The following is a 20,139-nucleotide window of genomic DNA, read 5'->3' on the forward strand; positions in this document are numbered from 1 at the left end:
TCATTGTTGATACTACCTTGTTACATAACTTTAGTTTGGGGGGTTATATGCTGGACTGCTAGAGAAGAGTTTTCCAAAGTTAAATTAGCTATAATTATCCCAGCTTTTGTTTCCGCATTCTTAGCCTGGGCAATATGTATTCCTCGATAAGGAACAAAAATAAAAGTTACTTTTGGTTATGTGTACTCAGTGCATAATTATATAAAAGGGGTATTTTAGTGAGGATATGTCATTTCACCGAGAAAACTTGGCTCAGAGCGACTGTACTGAAAGCCTGCCACGGCACTAATTTTCTTTCTGTCTCGGTTCTTTTCATCTCTTTTTTCCATGCACAATTTTCTGACTAGATACTGACAGAATGTAAAGTATTTTGGCATATTTATTCAAACAAGCCTGTTAAAGATATCTGCTCAAGCTAAACTAAGAACTTGATTTTTCAGAAGTTGGAGGTTGGGATGAGGTCAAGGGGGGAGATCTTGAACTTAGGAGAGGTGGGAGGAGGTGTACTCTAAAATGTGTGCCCGTGTCACACATGGCATGGCTTGTTGTAACAGAGACACTTACATTTAATCTGAACAGAAAAGAAATTAGGACTACTTCAAGACATATACATACATATATGTGTATATCTGTTTTGCGTTCTATTTCATATACATGGAACATATATACTACGTGCCCCCTGGCATAACAGTTATGCAAATCTAATATGGACTTATTGGAGTATATAACGTAAGAATCTGATATTGTATTTGCAACAATTTAACTTGTTACAGAAAACGATAAAAGGTTCTCGGGTCTAATCAATTGTATAATTTTGTCATTAATGCATAAAATCCTCCTTATTATTGCATTCAATTAAAAATACTGCTAACAGGACTGTGAACTTGGAACACCATATAAAAATTTCCTGGATATGTCAGAAGAGCCTATGTTCTTGGTATCTTAAACGGAGGAGCAGTCTGAAATGCCAGGAGAAACATTTATTCGACTCTGTGCTATGCAAACACAGGTGAATTTACTTATTACTTTGAAGTTTTCATTACCTAAGGGCTGCGTGGAAGCATTTCAGTAAAGCAGGTATTAATTCTCCATTAGTATTTCCCTGGCAGTATGCGCTGTTTTCTTTAAACACCCAATGATCATGTTTATGTAGTTAATAAGGCCACTTTGCTACCTGGCCAACGCTGGAGAGGTGGGAAGCTTGGGCACGGGAGGAAGTGATTAGCCAAATTGCCTCTCTGTAAGAGAGATCTGGAGACCTCCGCTTGGTGGGAAAGGAACGCTCTTTGGTCTCAGTGATTTGTTGTCTCAACCTGAGCACCGGAGTGAGACCTCTTAAAGGTGGACTGCTTATTTGCCCGAATGTGCGAAACACAGAAGCAGACGGCTTCCTGAGCGTAAATGGGGGGCAAGTGAAGTGTGCCTCTTTAAGGGCTGAAAGGCTAATGTACAATCCAGCAAACAGCTACTGGGGAAAGTTTAATGTGGCTTTGATGCTATTTATAAGAGGGAAGCTCCAGCCTACTAGACAGTTTAGAATAGATATTAATGAAGAGTTTAAATAGCCCAAATCAGGAAAATTGCAGACATAGGATTTGCAGACAGGAGCAGTTTTGGCATTTAATGCTGGTGTCTTAAGCAGCCACATGTATGAATATTCACCGCCTCCTTGTAAACTCCGCAGAAGTGCAATACTTTATTCATGGCCCTCGTGGACAGGGGAATATCTTCTTATTACTGTTAGGATAAGGACTTAGGTTGAGCCATTCCTAAACAGTCATGTTCCTAACGTACACGACTCCTTCTACTTCCATTAACAGACTGTTCATGTTCATTTTTCTTTCTTAATATATTATAAAGAAAAAGAGGAAACAATTTTCTTTTGTTTCTTACTTCTGTGATTATAGGATACTTGCCAAAGTTGTGGCTAGCCAAAAAGGCAGACATAAAAATTGCTACTAAAAATATAAGCCTTCTGTTTAGCAGAGTTTTTGAGAAATATTATGAGACTGTAGGACTTGTCCATGTTTACTTCAAATCACGCTTATAGTTAGGTTTGAGGCTTTGTTTGTATAAATTGTCCTGAAGTGGATCCTGATATTTAATTAAAATGACACTAAATCACATTGAATTGATAAGACTTGGCATCTCAAACAAAGGTAATTGCCCGTATTGGTTTTCTGCAAAAATAGCGCTGCTTGGAAAATGTGCAGCCAACACAGACTGTCAACTCCATTTATAGATCAATATGTGAAAACCATTGATCAGGCAGGCGCGTATAACAGTAACACTTTGCATTTATTTGTTGTTTTTATACCACATTAAGGCTTACAGGATTATAGGCTTCCTAAATATTTTGACTTCCTCATAAATATATGATCTGTTGCATGTTAATTAAATGAGAGTCTGCAGCCATTTCTAAAATTGTTTTTAGTTTGATGATTTCCTTTTATTGCTGTGGATCGTATGATCTGAAAATGGATTAGTTTCCTTCTGCATAAAGATTATTAAAGCTTATTTTAATGTGTCCTATTTAGTGTAAGATGTGGCTGCCTTTTTGCTTTGAAAAATATAGATACAGACAATTATTTTCTCTTAGCGAGTGGCTGATCTTTTTTTATTAACTGAGCATTCTCAGCGCTCAGGGTAGAATTATTTCCTGACATATTTTGTACACTCTGTAGATAACGGGTCTTCTTGATTTCTCCTGATAGAATGTTTTTGTTTCTTTCCCCCCTTCTCTTTTTATCTAGCTCTGTTGTACAGGCATCTGATCAAACATTATGTAGAAAATAAACTGATCATCTCAATTAAATTCTAGCCACACACACATATAATTTGAATTCTATTTTTCTCATTCGAGAACAAGCCTTATGAACTGTTCTTGTACACTGCCTTCTGCAGTTAAGTCTTTCTTATCTCATCAATGTAAGGACAGTGTTTTGTTCCTAATCTTTATTGGACTATTGTGGATGACAGTTGTAAGCCATTTTGGTTTATAAGGCAAAGCTAGAGGACAGTGGAGGGAGACTCTCCATAGATCCAAACCTCAGATACGACTACGCAATAATGTGTCTTCCACTGCAATTTTCTTTGCCACTGAGAGGTCAATTTTGTTGAGAAATCTTTTTATATCCTCTATATACATCAGGGGCGCTGCTTTCAAGACAATACTTGTCTTTATATACAATACTAAAGCAGTAATAAAAGAAACCAGATTTCAGAAATAGGAAAAAAATACTCATGAAATCCAAGGGTTACCTAAGGTGACCAGTGTGCTGGTGACCGACTCAAAAGTTTATTAGCTAGAATTTGGACTTTTACATGATCTGCGCTCGTGGGTGGGGGTGGGGGGAAGTTGAGATTTCTTGCCTCGTCCTTCCTCTCCCACGGCAGCTCATGCAGTGCAATGTTTACCTGTCATTTACCAGCACACACTGGACTTGCCAAAGGCTCGGAAAGTTTACAATGACAGGGGAGAGTCTGCGCTTCAGAGAATGAGCGGAGGCTCTTGAATTCACATTTGTGGCTGCGTCGTTTTCATTTTAACTTGAGCATAGCTAAATTTGTTTATAATCTCCTACTGATTGAACATGGCGCTGAATGTACATGAGATACATTTTTTTAAAAGTTAGTCCTCTGATTACTAATTTGAATCCAAAACTCTAACCTTGTTAGCATCTGGACTTATTTCCATAATAACAACCCCTTCAGAACCTACAAAGTAATGAATAATTGACAACAAATGAAATGTTTTGATAGTTGTCGGCACAAAGCATGTTTAATGTTTTGTGTTGCTTCCTAGCTAATTATGTAGATGACACATTTGTCAGACCTTGACTGCCATTAGAAACGTGTTTCCAGAGGGGAGAAAAACAGGCTATTCATAGAGTAATTAACTAGAATGCTCAATGACCTGTGAGAGATTCAAATCGCTGCCAGTTCAGACATTGTTTTGTTACAGAAGCAGAGGGGTAATTAAAATTCCAAATTACAGTCCTATGATGGAGCATTTGTTTGTTGACAGTATACTCTTACTCTAGTTTGTTAATTCTTTTTTAAATTGCTTCTAATCCATTTTATAGCTTTAGGAGTTCCGTCTTTGAATTTACTGACAACTAATATTATGGTAAATTGTACTTCAATGGAGGACTGCGGTGCCTCACAGTTTCAAGGGAGCACAAGGTAGTGGGACAAAGCAGCTCCTTCCCTGAACGGACATATCAGGTGCTGTCAGCAGGAATGCCACAAACTCGGAACATCTTGTTAAATGCTGCGCCTCCAATTCTGTATTAAGGGAGATGTCCCAGCAGAAAATGCAGAGATAAAAGGAAAGCAGTGACAAGCGTCTTAGGAGGAGAAAGAAACCTGGTCTCTCACTGAGAAATGATGGATTCAGGGGTAGTGCTCCCAAGGAAGAGAGAGGAGTTGGGGCTGAGTGTGACTTGGGGAAGGGTGTTGAGTTTAATGCAGCAGATGCAACAGTCTGCAGGAAAGCTCTCACAGATCACTCAAAAAGGAGGGCTTATTTTGCAGTAGTACCTTTCCTCTCAGGTTGGTTAACAGACCTCAGGATAATAGGTATTACCCGTGAAATTTGTCAAGGAATTATTGGCACGGTTTACAAATTCAGAAGGCTGACATAGTCGAAAAAATTCAGCTCAAGTGAAATATTTACTTAGGTTGCTGAAAGTGAGAATATAGTTTTATTAAAATGATCTGACAGAAGTCACACGGTGTTTGATGCAGGCGAACTGACAGAGGCATCCAGTGAGCGTTGATTATCCCGAAGTCACTGTCAGCTAGGATTGATTTTCACTTTCTCCGTTTATGTAACGGTTCCTGTAATACAGCTGACCCCGAATCACGTTACCTTGTCATTTCTCTGCATGGATCAAGAAGAGATGAGCTGAAAATAGCTAGACACTGACCTTGAACTTGCCAGAAAAGTGAGAAGTGACAGTGGGGTTTTTCTATAGTTCATGTACAAAGATGAAGGCAAGCTGTTCCTCTGTTGAGTTCACTGTCGCAGCACAAGGGGGCAGAGCAGTACTAGAGATTACAGGTAAAACAGCTTCTGTAGCAGCATGGAAAGGCTCTGAAATACCACGTTAGAGCCAGAGGTCTCATTTTTACATCTTAGTGTAGACATAAAGGAGAATTACTGATGAATCAAAATCTCGGGTCCCCTGATGTTCATAATCAGTAATCTAAAAGTGTACATTCTAATTAAAAAAAGGTTACCTAATACTCTGTGTGGCAGCAACTACGCTATTTCGCTAAATTATTTGCAGCACCTCTTACTTAATTCATATTATACTCTTCCCTCGTGAAATACCTTTGGCACCGTAGTCAATATTATTAGGAGATTTTTGGGGCAAATTCCTAAGCGGATAGGTGTCATTTTAGGTATAACTGTATCAGAAGATGGGAACAGTTTTCATACTTACTAAGTATCAAAATCCCAAGACCAACACCAGACAGAGTTCTGATGTGCGCTTGCAAAAAGGTAATGTGCAAGCTGCAAAACGATGTTTATCCCGTGATTTACATTTGTCTACATTTTGTAAGTTTCCCCTTTTAATATTTGTCTTGGTTTTCAAAGATATCCTTTAATAGATCATCATTATAACCTTGGTTAATCAAAAACACCGTGTGTTGAACACTGTCCTTTGCTTGTGAGCCCCTAGTTGAGCTAAATCATTGTTGTATTGATACTGAATGTTTCTCATAAATGGCACCCAAAGCGCTTGCCAACTGCAGCAGAGAACTGAAGCAGGTTGAGAAACAGAAGAAGAACAAACACTGATTTGATTATCTCCTAGGTTGTAAATGCCTTATGTAATGGCAAAATAGCATCTTTGCCTGTGTGATCGCACAATAACATTGTAAACCTCCACAGCAACAAGATCCATTCTTGCACATAGTGGATTCTCTCTGTGTACACAGGCACACACATATGAGTCTTTTATACATATATACGCATATAATATATAGATGCATCTCTATATCTCTACAGATATAGATGTAGATGTAGATATACAAAGAGAGATGTATAAAATATTTATGTATTTAAGCTCACACACATATACATCTATTATACATATATACATATATAGTATATATATGCATATCTCTATATCTCTATAGCTATAGATGTAGATATACAGAGAGATGTATAAAATATTTATATATTTAAGCTTCTTTTTGTATTCTAGGAAAAATAACCACATGCATACATTTACAAGCTGAAATATCATGCTGCTTCAAGACCCCTCTTTTGTAAATTTAACTCAGGACGAATGGACAAAATGAAGATCTGAGAAATAAGTAGAATTCCAATATGTTTCAAGGATGGAATAAGTTGGAGCACATTCTGCTGCTAAGAGTGAGGTTGAAAATATTCAGAATACCTGGGTCATCACAGAAGTCTGTAATATCTCATTTTGGGCCTCCTGTAGAAGAAAATAGGTTTGTGTGTCAAGCGTACGTCCTCCAAGTTAGAAAATTTTGATATGCATGTGTCTGTGTGTGTGTGTGCACGTGTGTGTGTGTGTGTGTGTGTGTGTAAGGAGGGACGTATGGTGCCTTTACAGTAATGATTTGCTGTGTCTAAAACCACATCTTTGAAGGCAATCCTGAGGACCATTGCATTCCTTTAGAGTCCTTTGCATTCCTGCCCCTCAGAGCAGACAGAAGACCTCCTGGGTGCCCTGTCTCAGGTGGTAGGACACCCACCCCTAGATGGTTGATAAACTTCTGCCTCTGAGGTCAGGGCAGACATAAAGGTGTTTGTTGGCTGCTAAGGCACTTCCCCCAGAGTAGCTTGTCCCCCTCCCTTCACTGTGTAAGGCTTCTAATAAGGGACTCCCGTCCCTGATGTGTTCAGATTCGGTTTATTGTTACCATCTGTTTAATTACCTTCTCAGGTTTGTGTTGAGAGGCATGAAAGTATTTTATCCAGCCTTTGAATCCCTGTGTTCCTAAAGAGATGTGGGTAAAGTACGTGTCAGTTTTCAAAGAGCATATTAAAAACTGATAAGCAGAACCATCTCCAAACAATACCATATAAGGAAAATGCATTATTTTTTACATTAATGCTTGTTGCAAGTAATTAGCAAATGTACAGTGATGTGGCACTCTTCTAGGAATGATGCCATCTTCTTTACGTACAATCTCATATGCTTCTCCTTTGAGGTGATGGATTTTTATGATTCCCATTCACTTCCAATGCACTGGCAATAAGTTTATCGGAGGAAGATATTGGGGATTGAGTTGTGATAGAATGTATGGTTATCATTTGTCAAACTGGTTTAAGGATGTGCAAAAGTGAAAGAGAAATCGTGTACTCAAAAAACAAGAATAGAATCTTTGGGGAAAGGTGAGAAAAAAAAACAGAGGAAAATCAGAGTTATTTTATTGTTTTCCTCTTCCTATTATTATCATTATTGTTATTATTATTGTTGCATTCCACATTTTTTCTTCCTAGAGCAGCACCAGCATGTTGTTTCTGGTGGCCACTGTAGTTACCATGATATGGTACATTTTCCACATGCAAATGTCTTTGATAAGAAAAATTACACTGGCTAGCCTTCTCACCCCAATTATGTTTGACTTATTTCATATACCAGTGTTTGGGTGAAATTTCAAAAAATAAAATGAAACAAAACCAAATTCAAGTGTTTAAGTATCAAAATATTTTAAAGGTCTGACTGTGAAAACCAAAAGGAAATAAATCATGTAGTTTTACTTTCTAAATCAAACAAGCAGCCAAATGGCTACTAATGTTTCATTTTTATTTATCCCTTAGGAAGTGATTTCAATAACTGAACACTTCCCCCCAGATTCCAAGATGGTATTAGATTGAGAATGTGTTTGAAAACGTTCAGAAGTGGTAGTCTTGTTTTTATGTCAGTGCCCTTTTACAAGAGCCAAAACAGAAACAAAGTACCATTCTTTCTATTACTTCATGAAGAAATCAGTGCTATTCTTGCCTCACGATAACATATTATTTCTGTGGAAGAAGAGGAATAGTGATGACACTAACTTTCCTCTGTGACTTTCGGTCACCTGACTTGTTTTCTTTCCCATGGGCTAAAAGGAAGCTGTAGTTTCAGTATTTCCAATGAGAAGGGACATGTGTCTCCTTGCATTGAATTGTCATAGATCATATCATGTAGCACAAAGTGACCCAATATAGGAAGATAGGAAAACAAAGTGACAGTTTTGTTTGCTCAGATATAAACACCATCATCAAAATGTGGGGGCAAATTCTGGAGCTCCACAGCCACATTGCAGGAATTAAATAGCCGGAATGATATTCTGTACTTAAATAAAATGTATTCAAGGCATAGTCTATAAGCAGCAGTGAAAAGATAATGAACAAATAAGCTTAGCTCAGGTTAGACAAACTGAGTGCAACTACTCCCGTTTTTAAAATCCAGGATAAAGTGAATTGGCTGATACTTGATAATACATCACCCGCTGTGGTCTTCCCTATTGATCATAGCCTGACAATGGGTAACCTTTCATGGCAACTTCCTGTTTTACCATGAATTATTGACAGTGTTAATGCCAATAACACATGATCAAATAGACAGGAAAGAAGTTTACATTCCTGGATGTGCTATCCTTAACCTCCCTGCTTTTAATATCATAGTTTAAAAAAGAAAAAACAAAAAAGAAAGAAAGAAGACATTTTCTTTCTTGTCTTGAAAACACTGATGAATTAGCTTTTACTTTCACACAGATTATTAATGTGACATCCTTGTAATTCTCATCTACAACACATTTTGGGCAATAAAGCCCCATGTTTAAGGGAATATTAGAATGGTCATTTTTACCCCTGTGTCCTCTATCTCGTATAACAAAATCCTGGGGTTGTTACTCGAATGGTGTGTCATAAGGTCCCTGAATTAATAATTTCCTGCTCACAGAGTTGTCATTCCCATGGAAAGGGGGCAAGCCGGTGAATAATGTTCATTCATTCATTTAGTAGTCCCTTATTTCATTCATTCGATAGATATTTATTGGTACCTACTGTATGTCAGAGACTGCTTTGCCCACTGAGGGTACAAAACAGAGAGTCTGGGAGGATACTTTTTTTTTTAAATTTTATTTATTTATTAGAAAGAGATAGTGAGAGAAGGAATACAGGCACGGGGAGTGGAAAAATGAGAAGCAGGCTTCCCACTGAGCAGGGAGCCCGACTCGATCCCAGGACCTTGGGATCATGACCTGAGCCAAAGACAGACGCTTAAGGACTGAGCCACCCAGGTGTCTCTTGGAGGACACATTGAAGTGAGGTAGTGTCCTTATCCTGGGTAATAGCCTCAGCTCAATCCACTCCCTTGCTCACTTTGTCCCCATACCTCCTCCCCCTCAACACCAGTATTAGTGTCATGTGCCTTCCATCTTCTCACAAAGATTGTATACAGTATTTAAAACTGGGCCTGTGATCTCAGAGACCTTTACTGTCACTTCTGTTAGATATATTCCTGTGGATTGTAAATCTCAAATGAGATACCTTTTTTAAAATTTTGGGTTTGTAGGACTCCTCCCTGAATCTAACCTACTTTACACTCTATTTTGCATGCTGTGTGTGGGTGTGTTTTAGATTTTTATTTATTTATTTTTTGAGAGAGAGAGAAAGAGAGAGTGAAGAGCACAAACAGGGGTTAAGGGATGAGGGAGAGGGAGAAGCAGGCTCCCCACTGAGCCGGGAGCTCCCCTTCTGACTTGATCATGACCGGATGTTTAACCAACTGAGCCACCCAGGAACCTCTCGATTTTGCATAATTTGCCCAGTTTGTTGTGTCTTAACTCCTTTGACATACACAAATTGTTCAAGTACTTTCTTTGGTAACAAGTCAAGATGCAAGTATTTTTATCTGGTTAAATAAACAATATCTCTTTCATTCATCCTTTGTTCTTATTCCCCCTTTCATTTCTCAATGAATTTTAATGATATGCTTTTTTATTGGAGTCAAAATAATCTTTATGAATAAAAATAAAATGTTAGTATGTTTACTTGACATCTATGGCTCTCATTCCACATGAAAATCGAACACAGACCCAATTTAGACTTTTGGAGACCTTTCAAAATGTTCACCAAGTTCTTAACTTTCAAAAAAAATTTATTGTGACCTTTGCTGTGGGGCTCTTGCTGAACATTGTCCTCCAAGTAGCTATGATTTGTGGAATTTTGTGGGGTTGGAAGGGATGATCTAATTTACAAAGCTGCGTAAGCAGTCCATCATTAGCGCTGTTTCTGTCTAAGGGAAACATTCCATTATAGCTCTTAAAACACATTGCCAGACATGACACTACTGTGTACTTGTACTAAAACAAAGGTTGATAACACAGACCATGAAACAAAGACTGGAGAACATAAGCTCAGTTGAAATATGAATTATTTTCAAGCTTAATTTGCTTAGGAAAAAAAGAAAGAAAGAAAGAAAAACATCCTTTGAAGAGTAATTTCTTCAAATAGACAAATTAGGGGAAAATACAGTAACATCCAGGTAGTGAAATGAAATAATCAGTTTCAAGATTTAGCTCCCCCTAAGGCAAGGTGATTCTTAGATATGATTATTTACTCATCCACAGAATAGGCTCCATCCAGACCTCACATTTCCTTATTTCTCATACGTGTGTTTAAGTAGATAAGGATCTTGCTAAGAGAAGGGGCAAGGAAGCAGGGATTAAGTTCTGGATGCATCGAAGAGAATTCTTTTGTTCCTTTTGACTGTGAATCTAAGCTTCTCTCTGCCCAAGCTGTCCTTTCTAAATCTTAGTTCCCCAGCTCCTGCTTAACTGAAGCCAGTCTTGGAAGATCCATGCTTTCCAAGTTCACCGACTTGAACTCTGAAAGCTTCCTTCTGCCTGTGCTTCAAGGACCTGTTTAAGGACAAAACTGACTTCGTATACACTATTTACGTACTGTAGTAAGGATGAGTCTAATGCAGGGGTTACAAATAAGCAGCTGACCCAGTTTTGTCCACAAACTGTTTATTTTGTTTGGCTGGGATGATTTTTTTTTTTTTTAATTTTGAACTTAAAAGCCTGTAGTTGGAGTTGTGTCTTCATTAATTTATATTACCCGTTTGGCCTTGAATACCTGCTTGGCATTTCAGTTTGTAATGTTAAAGTTATTTCATTGACTGGCCTATTCAACAGTGAGAGCATACTGAGGCAAGTCAGAAGATGACAATTGTTAGTTATAAATTTGGAAATTCAGAAGATGACAATTGTTAGTCATACATTTGGAAATGTAGTCCCTACCACATTTCACTGACAGTGTAAAAACATTCTGTTATATAGCTAAATATGAATTTTCTTATTCAGATTTTCTCATTTGGGTTTAATTTCAATTTTAGACTCTTACATTATTATAAATTAACAAACATCTTGCTGCCTTTTATACAACACTAAAAAATAACTGTGATTATCTATGGAAATGGCGTTCTCTTGTCACCAAGTTATAAATATTCTGTTTATTCTGGGTTATCTATGATTTAACTTTTGTGGGTTTTGTTAAATTGTTCTGAAAACTTGATGAGAAGCTACTTTGTATTTAAGTGAAGCAGTGCGCTTCTAAATCTTATAAAAAAGAATCGTACCAGGACCTTAAAAGTGAGAAATGATGCTATTTAACAGTCCACAGTATTATACAAAATTTAAATCAACTTAGATTTAGCTAGTCATCTTATTACTTACCATTTAATTTACATTCCTACTAATTAAACTTAATTTGAAGACTTTTAAACTTTGTTAGAATTTGTATTTCTTTTTCAGTGGATATGTAACATCCCATAAGAACTGAAACATACATAAAAATGAATTCCACTGTCTCAACTCTGCTCCCTATAACCAAACATTCTTTTTCTGAAGCATGTGCTTTACCAACTCAGAAGCTGTGTGCCCTTATGGAGAGAGATTAGGTTCACATGAGGAAGGAAAATTATCTTGGAAACAAACATCAAAGTGCTCCCAGAGATCTCTAGATTTGCAACTTGTATGCTTAATTCAACCTAAAGACCTGTTTTACTTGGCTCACTTACTGCATTCACCTTCATTCCCTTTAACTGAGTTGACACTTCAACATAGAGAGCTTTCACATAAAAATTTATATATGTGAAATTCTCTCAAAAGAAATCAGAAAGTCTGGCTTTACCAGGCTGGCCTCCCAATGAGCGGGCAGGAATGGCTGGAAGTGAGTAGCTGCTGACCCATCTAGATGGGACAAGTGCCCTCTAGTTCAGAGCAGTTGGACTAGATAGAATTCCTCCACCGGGCCATGTCACCTATCTGACATGTGAGTTAGCAATTACAGCTGGAGCCTATGTATTCCAGCCTTCCTTCCTTGCCCACTAAGGATAAAAAAAAGCTGAGTTGTCATTTAGAAAACTACAAAATTCCCGTCTCTTTTGAGTATGACTTTCCAAGTTGCCTCTTCAAGGTGGGAATAGGTTTTGAAATAGGAAGCAATGGTTCTTTCATATGTTCAGGTGCTTATCTATGTAAGTGAAATTTCAGAAAACTTTATCCTTTGCTGATTCCCACAGACACTAATTAGTGCCCCCTGGGGCACACATATTTCCAATGACAAATCAAAGACTCAGTCATGGGGAGATGTGGCAAGCCTCCGTCCCTGGAGTGGCCCCTCCAGGTTCAAGCAGAACAGTCAGTAGCTAGTGTCTTGAAGAGGTTGTAATGCCCCTATTTGTTAGTTATGAGTTTTACATGTTCAGTATTTTGACCAGTAATATTTGACTCTAGCCGGGATTAGAATTATTTTTAGGTAACATAAGCCAGGCATGAATCATGCTGTCAAGGAAATCTACATGACGGTTAACTTTGGAGTGTTTTGCCACTCTGTGGGAGCAAATAGGACTCTGATTATGAACATGAAGCAGATCTGGGCAGACCTCGAGGACAATCCTGGCTCTGCCTCTTATTTACTATGTTACTTTGGGCAAATTTCTTTTTGGGCACTCTTATACATATGTTTAAATTAATAAAGACATCAGTTACCTATAGAAAAACAAAGATTAAAGGAAACAACATATATAAAATGCTAAGGTATGATACCCGGGCACCTAGGAATTGTTCAAAGCCTATAGAAAATCAGTTAGAATTAAGCTTCTCATTTGTATGAAGTCCTATGGGCAGGTCTGTCTTTGTAGCTTTGGCCTGCTCTGTGCCCCTCTGCCTTTGGGTCATCACCTTTCAGTAAACAGGCTCTCAAGAGTCACCTTATTCTGAACCATTTTGATTCGAACCACTAGAGCTCTTCCTACTCAACCTATTGACTTATTGAAGCTCCTGATTCTTAGACATACCTTCTCTGATATGTGGTAATGCCTGTGAGGTTTCATCATCAGCTATGACTCTAGTTAGCTCTTACCTTCCAATAATACCAATGTTTGCCATTTGGAGCATCTACTATGTACTTGACACAGGACTAAGTGCTATAACAGTGAAGATCAGATTAAACCTTCATACCAACAAATGAAACAGAGATGTGATTCCAGGAATGTCTGATACCAAAGTGCAACTTTTGGCTGTTCTGAGCAACCGTCTATATAGATCTTAACCCTGAAACCCTATTGTGTAGGTCCAATACTGAGATTCTCTTATGCTCAATCTGGTCCAAAGACCAAGTAGGATCAGATGCGTATTCTCTTTTATACCAACTAAAATTCAATTGAACTTTTAAGAACCAATTAAAACTCAATCTCTTATCCATTATTTTTATCTGGCTGGCCTTTTCCTCATCTGAACTCATATAGCAATTATCCATTTGATTAATTATGTAATTATTCATTATGCACAGCTTTAGTATGTTTCTTTATAATTTATTTTGAAAACTTATTAACCTTTACTATTGTTCAACTTTTTGTATTTTAACAATGCATATCTCCTATTAAAGTGAAAACTCCTTAAAGGCAGACATTATAGGGACACCTGGGTGGCTCAGTTGGTTAAGCAGCTGCCTTCGGCTCAGGTCATGATCCCAGCATCCTGGGATCGAGTCCCACATCGGGCTCCTTGCTCGGCCGGGAGCCTGCTTCTCCCTCTGCCTCTGCTGTCACTCTGTCTGCCTGTGCTCGCTTGCGTGCACTCTTTCTCTCCCTCTCTCTCTCTCTGGCAAATAAATAAATAAAATCTTTAAAAAAAAAAAAAGGAAGACATTATAGACATTATGTCTAACCTCGACAGAATCTGGCTGAAAACAAGTTATATATATGCACATACATATATGTACATATACGTACATATGCATACATATATATATATATATATACTTTAAAAGTTACTTAAACTTTTAAAAAAAGTTACATAAACTTTTAAAAAAAGTTACTTAAACTTTTAAAAGTTTGAAATATTATGTGACTAATAGCATATAATGCCCTCTTCTCTGAGCAAAGCATCTCTAAAGACACAGAGGGGCAAAAACACAAGAGTAAGAAAAAATGAGAAGCTAGGGATATCATAATTATAAGAATGAAGGGACTGAACTGAGGGGAGGAAACCCCATTAGTCCATCTACACTTTGTTTCATGAACAATAAAGTCATCATTGTATCCATTAAGGATAAAAGAGGCTCATGTCTTCAACTGCCTGTCTTTTAATTCAGAGATGGCTTGTGTGCCAACCAAAAATCAGGCAAGAATTCCTCTACTGCACAGCCATTGTTTTCTGAAACAGAATTCTGTTGCTCTTTATCCATTCTCATCATATTATAGCTACACAGAAACTGAAACTCCCAGAAAACTCCCCAGTAATGATAGTAGGGGATGGGCAGTGGGATAAGGCGTCCTGGGAACTATAATAACAAGCATGTTACTGAAGACAGAGCTGGAGTTACACCAGGAGCACTAGTAAAAGGGCAGTGTCGGGACTTAATTTTATATACATAAATATAATCAGTCCATTGTCCCAGAGGATTAAGACCTTTGTAAATGCATACATAAATAACAGGCTTAATTTTTTGTGTAACAATAATCTAGAGGTAGTAACCTCCAAACAGTTGTAGTGCTTACTAACCAAGATATCAAAGACACTGGCTTCTTATCCCTTTCCCTCACTATCTTTACAACGTGGGTTATTTCCTGTTGCTGATCTTCTCACGGCCAGCAGATGGCTGCTTTACCTTTAACATTTCAACTGCGTGGATTCCAGGCAGGAAAGACAAGCAAAGGGCAAAACTGTGCAAGCTGAACCTACTCTCTTTTAAATAGCTTTCCTGAAAAGCCAGTTCAATGATTTTTGTTTCTATCTCGTTTTTCAAAACACTTGCTTCAAAGAAGAATGGGAAAAGTAATTTTTAATCAAGAGAGTTCACGGCTATGAACACAATAATATCAGATAGAGATGAAGCTAGTAAAAGATCAGAGTTAAATGATAGAGTGAATTAAGAGTGAAGCGGGCATGGGGACATTCTTCAATTGTATGTTGAGGAGTTTAGATTTTACTACTTGATGCCCAAGTGTAGGCCACTGAATCTTCTAAGCAGATGAGTCTCTCTGCTTGGTGGAGACTAAGTTAGGAAAAGAAGGGGGGGGGGAAAGGGTGAATACTATTAAGGAGTCCAAACTATTCTTGACCCAATAGATCATGGTAGCTTGATTGAATAAAGATATATGGAAGAGGGCGCCTGGGTGGCTCAGTGGGTTAAGCCGCTGCCTTCGGCTCAGGTCATGATCTCAGGGTCCTGGGATCGAGTCCCGCATCGGGCTCTCTGCTCAGCGGGGAGCCTGCTTCCCTCTCTCTCTCTCTCTCTCTGCCTGCCTCTCTGCCTACTTGTGATCTCTCTCTGTCAAATAAGTAAATAAAATCTTTTAAAAAAAAAAAAGATATATGGAAGAAAGCAAGTTAAAGAATATTTTGAGCATAGAACTGAAAAGCCTTGAAGATGGGTTGATTGTGGGTGGCAAGGAAGTGGAAAGGCTTCTGGGTAGAAGAAGATTTTCTCCTAGATAGAGAAAATGGATTGATGATAGTGCCAGTCACTGAGATGGAAGAACCAAGAATGATATGGATTGACAAAGTGATTAGATTTAGTCAAATAGTTAGATTTGATTGTGGGAAGTTTGAGATTTCAGTGACATAGCAAAGTCAAAGCATCAAGGGCATAATGAATTATATGAATTTGGAGCTTAAGAAATAGGTATTCCCCAGAGATAGAATTTTGATGCCAACAACAAACAGATGATATTTAATGCTACAGAAATAGCTGAGATCCAATTAGGACAAATGGTAGGCATAAAAGGAGGCCCAAATATGCAGTTTATGTCTGCAAAGAAATTTAAGGAGTGACTAAAAAGGGGGATATGAACCAAGGGTTGTGCGTGGATTTGAAGAAAACAGTGATGCCTGAGAAAACTAAATAAATACATATATTTCACTTAAGAGCTTGTAGATTCAGTTTCTTTGAAGGCAGAAATATTTCATAGGAATTAGAAATTAGGCAAAACTAGTGAGTGGATCTAAATTTTGGCATTATGACCTAAAGATATAATAGTAACAGGCATGTTGTTTGTTTCATGTATAGCTATTTGTAGTCATATATGAATATACATCCATATATAAGTTTATCCTTATACATTAGAATAAAATCTAAGCAACATTTGAGATCTTTACATGTTCTAAATGTTATTTTTCTGCTTTTGGTAGAAGAAAACTCAAAATTTATTTTGTGCTTTTAACTCCCAGAAAAGGTATCAGACTCTAGTTCAAGAGAAGCAATCTCTCATTGCAACATCACAAGGAATAAGAAAAAGTAAAAATGTCTGGAAAATGATAACTGGCTTCAACATGCAAAATAAATGTTCAAAGATAGAATCAAAGGGCAAACATCAAGGTAAAGATGAAGAAACAAGCTACACACAGATAATAAAGATAATCCACAAAACCGAAAAAAAAAAAAAAAAAACTTTAATTTTGTGTTGAGTAAATTGAGTAGATATATTTTTGAACTTTACTTTTCATTTACAGTTTGCCCCAGGATAAAATGATAAGCTCTATTAATCAGAAAAGGTTAATGGCATATTATTTCTTTGGTAGATTGGTAACAGTCTCTGAACTAAGTTGTTTGTAACTTCTGTCCAAGTGTATTATCGTACCTCAACAGCAAATCACGTGAAAATGTCAGCCATATGTTTGATTTTACCCACTTAAAGAAACAAAAAAAAAATCCCACAAGGAACATTATAAGATAATGGAATGTGTAAAATTAATCGTTTTTCAAGAGGTCTTTTCCAGTTTTATTCTCCTTGGTTGAATGCCTTTCTCAACTTGGCCCTCAAGATATGCATTCTCTCCTTGGAAGATGTGTTTGTGCTAGCTGTCCCAGAGCCCACTTGGAGTCAACTCGCATTTATCAAACAATTCCCTCTCATCCAAATATTCCCAGCATAGTCACTACCAGCAACTCTCCTTTATTTGTACTCTCTATTTGTACCTGGTGGATTCTATATTATATTAATTCATAAAACCAACTCTGCCAGACTCCCTACGGTTACAATTATTAAGGCTGTAACTGAAATGATATCTTTCATATTGATCTTCAACCAGAAGTTCTTGTCCTGAAGCTTTTGTTTCACATTAAGGCACTAATGATTGTCTCCACCAAATGAGCAGCTTTAATAGTCACAAAAAGCTGAATGAAAAGACTTTGATCATCATTTTTGAAAGTGCTATATTCAATATCTTTTCCATCCATAATTGGCAAACACCAACAAAGCTTTTTTTTTTTAACAAACAAACAAAATGATTTAAAGAGACTTTATTTTTTTTTTACAGAAATTATCTCTTTGTTTGTTTTTGTCAAGTAATTTTTGCCCTACACACTCTGTTTGTTTTCTAGGTCACAGAAAGACTGTTTGCCTATGGGTTCTTTTAAATATTCTGATTTTTAACTATTTTTAAATCTTTCTATAGTAACTGAAGTGTTACAAATTCAGTTGAAATGAGAGAAAGTAGGAAGCACTTTAGAGTGCCTACTTGATTTATCTGTTAAAAGAATTGGTACACATTAATCATTGTAGGCTTCCCCATGTCTGGAGGGACAGAGGAACTACTTGATGGTTCTTTCATATTCACATCTCCTCCTGGAAAAAGTAGAGTAATGATTCTATAATGAATCCCCTATATAAACACAATGTATCCTGAAAAAAATATTAACCATATTTTTGTAATTGATCAGATGGGAAAAAATCTCTTTAGGTATTAATTAGACATATTAGCGTTATTCACTCGACTGCTAAAAAAGTAACAACACTATGGAGACTTTTCATATCCAAGTTTTAAATCACTTCATATTGTAGACTCTTAATTTTCCCTGGGAACCTGCAGATGCATAATTTGAAAATGGACACTCTGTAATGGTAGACTTATACATATATGGAAAGAAAACCAGAGAGGGTTAAAAAACATCAAGACTGAATTTTTATGGGTCATTAGCTCTTTAATGCATCTCAAGGGCTCCTAAACCAATGACCTGAGAGCCTTGGGAAACTTCTAGTCTGACCTGAATGGAAGAAATAAGGAAGAGCACAAGTATTACCAGTGCTCAATGCTATTAAAACATCCACAGAAGACTAATTTGAAAAGTATTAACCAGTAGTAAGTTAAGGCCCATCACAGATCAAAAGCTAGGTTTGGGGACAGGAAACTATTGGTGAAAGGAATTGGCAGATACGCAGGGAGGAAAGAATGGAAGAAAAGAAGGCTGAGACAGAAAAGGACCTGATAGCCTTTTAAGGCTTGTGGCTGGCAGAGATCCTTGTGATGATGATCTGCTTCCATTGGTGTTTCTCCCCTTAGGAGACAAATGCCTGAAAAATGGAAATGCTGATGTCTCCAAGGATAGCGAGCAGGCTTCTGCATAGAGGGAGGGAAGAAAAATTATCCCCACCAACATTATTTTCAACTACAGATCTTGGGGGTGGCTAATGGGCTTGAAAGTCATCTTCATGAGCCACTACAACTCTTTTAAGGCTCCTTCCTTGAACTTAGTGTGATATTTTCAAGGAGACTAACTCTTGGAAACCTCCAGTATCTCTAGGGCTATAAATGATGATCCTCTTGATAATTTGACCTAATGCTAGATGTAGTTTCAAAGGAAAAAGAAAAAGCCAAATTCAAATAAAAGAATCAGAATAGATAACTATTTGAATAATAATGATAAAATTGAATACTATAATATGTAATAACTTAAAAATTAATATTTTATGGTACATTAAAAATAAAACAAATATCACCATCTAAAGAAAACTTTTTTCAGTGTTGGGAAGTTTCAAGGCAATCACTGCACTGTCAAGCTTGAACACAGTTGGGTTCCTATATCTTGAAATGTTCTCCCACATCACCAACTGATCATGTGAGAAAGAGAGATGACCTCATTCCCTTAAGCAAAATACCTCAGGATGATTTTGTCACAGTTGAAGGATTCACAAAGACTGTTTTATATTGATGGAAAATGTTAAGTGGGCAATAATGAAGGAAACCATTCTATTATTATTATTCATCTATACAACAAAAACTGTTTTTCCCCTTAAAGATTTGGTTATAGGTTTCAGAAGCAATTAAGGAAATTACTCAATAAGAATATACATCTATACTCTCAGGGTCCAGGGATACAGCCCCATTCTGGCTCCCTGCTGAGCAGCAAGTCTGCTTTTCTTTCTCTTCTCTCTCTCCCTCTGTCCCTCCCTACACCACACCCCCACTCATACTCTCTTTCAAATAAATAAACAAAATCTTAAAAAAATTGATCTATTGTTTGTTAATTTAGAAAATTTGTTCATATTATTCAAAAATAGGGTGGAACTGATACTCGTATGTAGGACATAAGCTATTAATAAATTAATCATTATCCATCTAAAACAAGTCTGGGCTTTGGGCAGCTGGTTAAAATTATTAGATGATAGGAAGGAAATCTCCTTTCTCCTGTCTTCTCTCTCACTTAATATTAAATAGTGACAACTAACTAACAAATAGGAAAATCTACATAAAAATCATCTTATACTGGTCAGGTCTCTTTTAGTTGCAAATGTAGAAACCCAATATTAACTAATTTAACTAGAAAAGAAGAAGAGAATTGGCTCCAATAGCATATATTAGTTACCTATG

The 20,139-nt window shown here is 37.1% G+C and overlaps 1 protein-coding gene and 1 long non-coding RNA gene across 2 annotated transcripts in view; both read left to right on the forward strand.

Moving 5' to 3' along the window:
- The window catches only part of ARHGAP15 (Rho GTPase activating protein 15), a 602,381-nt gene that overhangs the window by 30,955 nt on the left and 551,287 nt on the right, over positions 1–20,139 (forward strand). The window lies entirely within an intron of this gene.
- LOC309843704 lies at positions 875–10,020 on the forward strand. The gene is made up of 2 exons (XR_014300295.1): positions 875–1,009; positions 6,219–10,020. It is a non-coding gene; the product is annotated as an uncharacterized lncRNA (long non-coding RNA).

This window comes from Mustela nivalis, assembly GCF_964662115.1.
Source record: "Mustela nivalis genome assembly, chromosome: 11".
NCBI lineage: Eukaryota > Metazoa > Chordata > Mammalia > Carnivora > Mustelidae > Mustela > Mustela nivalis.